This window comes from Anser brachyrhynchus, assembly GCF_964034855.1.
Source record: "Anser brachyrhynchus genome assembly, contig: SCAFFOLD_39, whole genome shotgun sequence".
Taxonomy (NCBI): domain Eukaryota; kingdom Metazoa; phylum Chordata; class Aves; order Anseriformes; family Anatidae; genus Anser; species Anser brachyrhynchus.
Window position 1 is genome coordinate 999,634 of NW_027663823.1, and position 7,530 is coordinate 1,007,163.

The 7,530-nt window shown below is 46.6% G+C and overlaps 1 long non-coding RNA gene across 1 annotated transcript; it reads right to left on the reverse strand.

Moving 5' to 3' along the window:
* Nucleotides 1-1,280: 1,280 nt before the first annotated feature.
* Nucleotides 1,281-6,741, reverse strand: LOC308186776. The gene is made up of 2 exons (XR_013944290.1): nt 6,007-6,741; nt 1,281-1,379 (listed from the first exon to the last, which is right to left on the reverse strand). It is a non-coding gene; the product is annotated as an uncharacterized lncRNA (long non-coding RNA).
* Nucleotides 6,742-7,530: the final 789 nt, after the last annotated feature.

Here is a 7,530-nt window from a genome sequence, read left to right on the forward strand (position 1 = left end):
TCTGCGATGGTAGTGGCCCCAGTGGGGTTGATTGAGGATTCGCGGTGGTCGTTGATTTTTAAGTTCCACAGGGTCTTCTCGTCTTATGTTCACATCCCCGCTTTTGCACGGGGAGATCAATTTCACTGATTATCTGTGAGAGACAGTTAAGACCTCGTTTAGCCATTCATACAAGTCTCGATTTATGGGACAATTGATTGCGCTACCTTTGCACGGTTAGGATACCGCGGCCGTTAAACCTAAGTCACCGGGCAGGCATCACCTTCAATACTTGTTTAATTTGCTGAAGGCTATGTTTTTGGTAAACAGTCGGGCCTTATTAATTTGCCGAGTTCCTTTCACAGATTTTAATCGCTCTTATAGGCGCTCCTGAGTCGGGTTAACAGGGTTAGTTAATACGTGGTCTTGTAGGGATTTTTGTATCTGTCTAGGTCTGTTAATAATGTTTCTATGTAAGCTTGCGCCGTTAGAGGGGTGTGGCCCTGAGTTACTTATTTTAGCATTAATTCTCCTATATTCATAGGTTGACCTGTTTGTGATAAGGGAATCATCTTATTTTGGTATTTTTAGGTGGTGGAGCTTTGACGCACTCTTTTTTGATGGCTGCTTTAGGGCCCACGGTAGGATCAGTAGTAAGAATTATCCGCTAGTCGAGGTTGTGTCCTTTTTTAATGGAGCTGTCCCTCCATTAAATAGCTCTTAATCATCTCATTAGGGTTCAGGATGTCCGGTAGGGAGGATTAAGGGGGAACTTAGATTCGTTTCACAGGTAACCAGCTATCACCCAGCTCGGTTGGCTTTTCACCTCTACTGACAAGTCATCCCACTCTTTTGCAACAGAGACGGGTTCGCTCTCTTTAACTGCTTGAAAGTAGCTCGCTTGGGTTTCGGGGGGGCAAACTTTAGTTCACTTTGCTTGGTTGTTCTCGCTAAACCATGATGCAAAAGGTACAAGGGTTGATCTTTGCTGTCTGTCGCTTTGATTGTTTCACTGCTATTTCATCTTTCCCTTACGGTACTGGGGTCTCTATCGCGTCTAAGTGTCTTTTCTATCGCCTATACTAAGACTGTAAAATGCTTTAGTTTAATTAGTTTAGTAAATTCTTTAGTTTTGGTGTACTATTTGTGTGGTTGAGCTAGAGGGGGGGCTTCAAGACGATCCGGTCTAGTAGATATCTTTCAGGTGTAAGCTGAGTGCTTTGGTGTTATAGCTACGTCTTGATATTCTAAGTACACCTTCCGGTACACTTACCTTGTTACGACTTACCTCATCTTCAGCGTATTTATGGTATTAGTTATGTGGGATGTGGCTTTTGAGGAGGGTGACGGGCGGTATGTACGTGCCCCAGGGCCGGCTTAAAGTAGGCTCTATTGTCCCACTTTACTGCTAAATCCGCCTTCCAGAAGTGGTTTCACGCTTCTTTCCGTGTGCCCTATGAATGGGGAATGTAGCCCATTTCTTCCACTCCATAGGCTATACCTTGACCTGTCTTATTAGCGGGGTGCTATTGTGTCCACTGTTGTGCTCTCATTCGAGGTGGGCTGGCCACGGCGGTATGTAGGCTGTGTTGGCAAGGGGTGGTTGGGTTAATCGGGGATTATCGATTGTAGAACAGGCTCCTCTAGGTGGGTTTGGGGCACCGCCAAGTCCTTAGAGTTTTAAGCGTTTGTGCTCGTAGTTCTCTGGCGGATACTTCGGTAAAGTAAGTATCAAGATTTAGGGCCAGGCATAGTGGGGTATCTAATCCCAGTTTGGGCCCTGGCTTTCGTGGGTTTAAATCAGTCGTTAGTTCCTAAGATCATCTTAATGGTGTGTTTAGGTGCATCTTGGGCTTATGACAGCTCAGTTGCATTTTGATCTTAGTTAGCTAGGATAGGCATTTTACCACTCTTTACGCCGTGTCAATAGGACGGTTGATTTGGGTTTCTTGTATGACCGCGGTGGCTGGCACAAGATTTACCAACCCTTGAAGTTAGGCTGTTGCTATAACTAAGTCAAGTTTGCACTCATTGCTTAATGTTAATTACTGCTGAATACCCGTGGGGGCGTGGCTTAGCGAGGCGTCTTGGGCTACTACTTGGGTGTGCCTGATACCCGCTCCTCAAGGCCTGTATGGGGGTAGGTGGTCGAGGGCGTTTACACTGGGGCGCGGATACTTGCATGTATATATTTAGCAAAAACCAACCGTAAGGTTAGGACTAAGTCTTTTGTCCGCAGGCATGTTTTATGCCATCTTGGCAACTTCAGTGCCATGCTTTGTGTTAAGCTATGTGGACGGGGGTGTGGTTAGCTGATAGTTGAGTGGTGAGTGAGAGTGAAGTATATGAAATTATTGCTTGTGTTTACTATTTTTAGTACTGGAGTTTCTCTAATAAGTTTAAGTTATTTTGTATGTGTTTGTGTGTATATATACATCGTTCCGATGATGTCATGGAAGGGATGATTAATGGAGTTTTAGAGGTAGTTTGCTGGGATTGGGCGATGAAGGTTTATGCTACATGGTGGTTAGCGAAAGTTTACTGGTTTAGTTTGTGAAGCGCAGGGGTTGCGCTGTTGTTTTGTGCTATGTCCAACGAGCATTCATCCAATAGCCCCATTTAACCCGGAGGGTGGAGGTAACATTAACTGAATGTGGTCAAAGTGCATCAGTGTCAGGATGATTCCCCATATACGCCAACCGTCTCATCGAGGGACCCTTGAAATATAGGATAGGCCGTGAGGCAGGTGTGTCCAGGCTTAGATTGTGGGACCCCCGAGATCACTGGGAATAGCCACCTGTGAGGTAACCCCGGAAAAAATAAGAGGAACCAGAGGCGCCAAAAAGCTGGAACATGCCGCGATTACGCATTGAGAAGGTGAAAGTACTCACAGATGCCACTTTGAAGGGCAAGGAGGGGTGAGTGAACCCAATGGATGGCCCTGACCGAGGAACCAGAGGCGCAAAAATGTGAGGAGGGCGAGGGGTTTAGGGGGAACGTATGGGCCTGAAGCTAGTCATACCGGACATTATGTGCAACGGGTTGCTGATTTCACGTGAGGAGTACGATTAATAAATCCGTCTGATACGAACTGCATGAGATATGTGGTGGAGAGTTGTTGTTGGAGCATGTCCTGTGAGCATTCATTAAAATGGGGTCTTGTTATGCGCTTGAGTGGAGTTGTATTGGGTGTTGTGGGGTATGGTCCTAGAACATTCATGCCGGGTGGTTTGGTAGGAGTGTGTTTAAGGGTTTAATGGCCGTGTACATGTATGGGTTTAGCACCTGCTTATAAGATAGTCCGTATATAATGTATATTACTGGTACTATAGTATGTATGTATATGGGGTATATAAATTTATGCACGAATATGCATAACCAAATACCCCCGCCTCGGGGGGGGAGGGGGGGGAGGGTTAAGCATAATGGCATAGATGGGGTAGAATTATTGGGGGCTTGCGGTTAGTTCCTGTAGTTGAGAACAATGGCGGCTTTTCGAGCCGCAGGCCTCGGGTAGTGTCCGGGCAGGAATAATGACTTATTTTATGTTTTTTTTAGGGATTTGCTTTGCGGTGGGTGTTTTGGGTGTGGCGTCGAATCCTTCGCCGTATTATGGGGTTGTTGGTTTGGTGTTAGCGTCTGTGGCGGGGTGCGGGTGGTTGCTGGGCCTTGGGGTTTCGTTCGTGGCTTTAGTGCTGTTTATGGTGTATTTGGGGGGTATGCTGGTGGTGTTTGTTTATTCAGTAGCTTTAGCAGCGGAGCCTTTCCCTGGGGCTTGGGGGGATTGACGGGTGATTGGATGTGCAGTAGCGTTTGTGGCAATTGTTTTTGGGGGGTTGGTGTTTGGGGGGTTTATGGGGGCTTGGAAGTTCGGGGTTTCTACTGTGAATAATGTTGGGGTGTTTGTTGTTCGGTCGGATTTTAGTGGAGTTTCCATGTTTTATTCACATGGGGCAGGGATGTTTTTAGTGGCGGGTTGGGGGCTGTTGTTGACTTTGTTTGTTGTATTGGAGCTTGTGCGGGGGTTGTCGCGGGGTGCTATTCGGGCGGTTTAGGGGTTAGGGTCAGAGAATAGTTTATTGAAAATGCCAGCTTTGGGAGCTGGAGATAAAGGTTTGAGTCCTTTTTTTCTGAGTTTGGGGTACTCTAAGAAGTGGTAAGTCTTCAATCTTTGGTTTACAAGACCAATGTTTTTATAAACTATTAGAGTATTTAGCAGTTGAGTATTTTGTTTTCTAGGGCGCTTGCGGCGGGGAGGAGAAATAGGAGGATAGTGAAGTAGGCGATTGAAGCGAGTTGGCCGATGATGATGAATGGGTGTTCGACGGGTTGGCTTCCTACTCATGTTAGGACGAGGAGGTCGGCGACTAGTACTCAGAATAGGAGCTGGGAGAGTGGTCGGAATGTTATTGCTCGTTGTTTTGATTTGTGCAGGAATGGGATTAGGAATAGGATCAGTACGGAGGCGGCCAGTGCTAATACGCCTCCTAGTTTATTTGGGATTGAACGTAGGATGGCGTAGGCGAATAGGAAGTATCATTCTGGCTTGATGTGTGGTGGGGTTACTAGCGGGTTTGCTGGGGTGAAGTTTTCTGGGTCTCCCAGGAGGTTAACCGCTCATGCTTCTTTCTTATGAGACGTTAGTAAACCAATTACATAGCCTTGTCAAGACTAAATCACAGGTAAAAATCCTGTACATCTCATGTGGCCAACCACTCCCAACTAGGATTCCAAGACGCCTCATCACCCATCATAGAAGAACTCGTTGAATTCCACGACCACGCCCTAATCGTTGCCCTAGCTATCTGCAGCCTAGTTCTCTGCCTTTTAGCCCACATACTAACAGAAAAACTCTCGTCCAATGCTGTAGACGCCCAAGAAGTAGAGCTGATCTGGACAATCCTACCTGCTATCGTCCTGGTACTCCTCGCCCTCCCATCCCTACAAATCCTCTACATAATGGACGAAATCGACGAACCAGACCTCACCCTAAAAGCCATCGGCCACCAATGATACTGAAGCTACGAATACACAGACTTCAAAGACCTATCATTCGACTCCTACATAGTGCCCACCCCAGACTTACCCAACAGCCACTTCCGACTGCTAGAAGTTGACCACCGCGTAGTTATCCCAATAGAATCCCCCATCCGCGTAATCATTACTGCAGGAGACGTACTCCACTCCTGAGCAGTCCCAACGCTCGGAGTTAAAACAGACGCAATCCCAGGCCGACTAAACCAAACTTCATTCATTACCACCCGGCCTGGGATTTTTTACGGACAATGCTCAGAAATTTGCGGGGCTAATCACAGCTACATACCCATTGTAGTAGAATCAACCCCACTCCCACATTTCGAGGCCTGATCGTCCCTTCTATCATCATCCTAATCATTAAGAAGCTATGCAACAGCACTAGCCTTTTAAGCTAGCCAAAGAGGGACTTCCCCCTCCTTAATGATATGCCACAGCTTAACCCCGCACCATGATTTTCAATCATAAGTATAACCTGATTAACCCTAGCACTCCTCATCCAACCAAAACTACTAGCCTTCACCACAACCAACCCCCCATCAAATAAGACCTCCCTCACTACCAAACCCACACCATGATCCTGACCATGAACCTAAGCTTCTTTGACCAATTTTCCAGCCCCAATCTATTCGGCATCCCCTTAATCCTACTATCCCTACTCTTCCCAGCCCTACTATTCCCGTCCCCAAACAACCGATGAATCAACAACCGCCTTTCTACTATCCAAACATGACTCCTTCACCTAATCACAAAACAACTAATAGTCCCACTCAACAAAAATGGCCACAAATGAGCCATAATATTTACATCCCTAATAATCATACTTCTTACAATCAACCTTCTAGGCCTCCTTCCATATACATTCACCCCAACCACCCAACTATCTATGAACATAGCCCTAGCCTTCCCACTATGGCTCGCCACACTACTAACAGGCATGTTTAACCATGTACGTGCCCCAGGGCCGGCTTAAAGTAGGCTCTATTGTCCCACCTTACTGCTAAATCCGCCTTCCAGAAGTGGTTTCACGCTTCTTTCCGTGTGCCCTATGAATGGGGAATGTAGCCCATTTCTTCCACTCCATAGGCTATACCTTGACCTGTCTTATTAGCGGGGTGCTATTGTGTCCACTGTTGTGCTCTCATTCGAGGTGGGCTGGCCACGGCGGTATGTAGGCTGTGTTGGCAAGGGGTGGTTGGGTTAATCGGGGATTATCGATTGTAGAACAGGCTCCTCTAGGTGGGTTTGGGGCACCGCCAAGTCCTTAGAGTTTTAAGCGTTTGTGCTCGTAGTTCTCTGGCGGATACTTCGGTAAAGTAAGTATCAAGATTTAGGGCCAGGCATAGTGGGGTATCTAATCCCAGTTTGGGCCCTGGCTTTCGTGGGTTTAAATCAGTCGTTAGTTCCTAAGATCATCTTAATGGTGTGTTTAGGTGCATCTTGGGCTTATGACAGCTCAGTTGCATTTTGATCTTGGTTAGCTAGGATAGGCATTTTACCACTCTTTACGCCGTGTCAATAGGACGGTTGATTTGGGTTTCTTGTATGACCGCGGTGGCTGGCACAAGATTTACCAACCCTTGAAGTTAGGCTGTTGCTATAACTAAGTCAAGTTTGCACTCATTGCTTAATGTTAATTACTGCTGAATACCCGTGGGGGCGTGGCTTAGCGAGGCGTCTTGGGCTACTACTTGGGTGTGCCTGATACCCGCTCCTCAAGGCCTGTATGGGGGTAGGTGGTCGAGGGCGTTTACACTGGGGCGCGGATACTTGCATGTATATATTTAGCAAAAACCAACCGTAAGGTTAGGACTAAGTCTTTTGTCCGCAGGCATGTTTTATGCCATCTTGGCAACTTCAGTGCCATGCTTTGTGTTAAGCTATGTGGACGGGGGTGTGGTTAGCTGATAGTTGAGTGGTGAGTGAGAGTGAAGTATATGAAATTATTGCTTGTGTTTACTATTTTTAGTACTGGAGTTTCTCTAATAAGTTTAAGTTATTTTGTATGTGTTTGTGTGTATATATACATCGTTCCGATGATGTCATGGAAGGGATGATTAATGGAGTTTTAGAGGTAGTTTGCTGGGATTGGGCGATGAAGGTTTATGCTACATGGTGGTTAGCGAAAGTTTACTGGTTTAGTTTGTGAAGCGCAGGGGTTGCGCTTAATGATTTGTTGTTTTGTGCTATGTCCAACGAGCATTCATCCAATAGCCCCATTTAACCCGGAGGGTGGAGGTAACATTAACTGAATGTGGTCAAAGTGCATCAGTGTCAGGATGATTCCCCATATACGCCAACCGTCTCATCGAGGGACCCTTGAAATATAGGATAGGCCGTGAGGCAGGTGTGTCCAGGCTTAGATTGTGGGACCCCCGAGATCACTGGGAATAGCCACCTGTGAGGTAACCCCGGAAAAAATAAGAGGAACCAGAGGCGCCAAAAAGCTGGAACATGCCGCGATTACGCATTGAGAAGGTGAAAGTACTCACAGATGCCACTTTGAAGGGCAAGGAG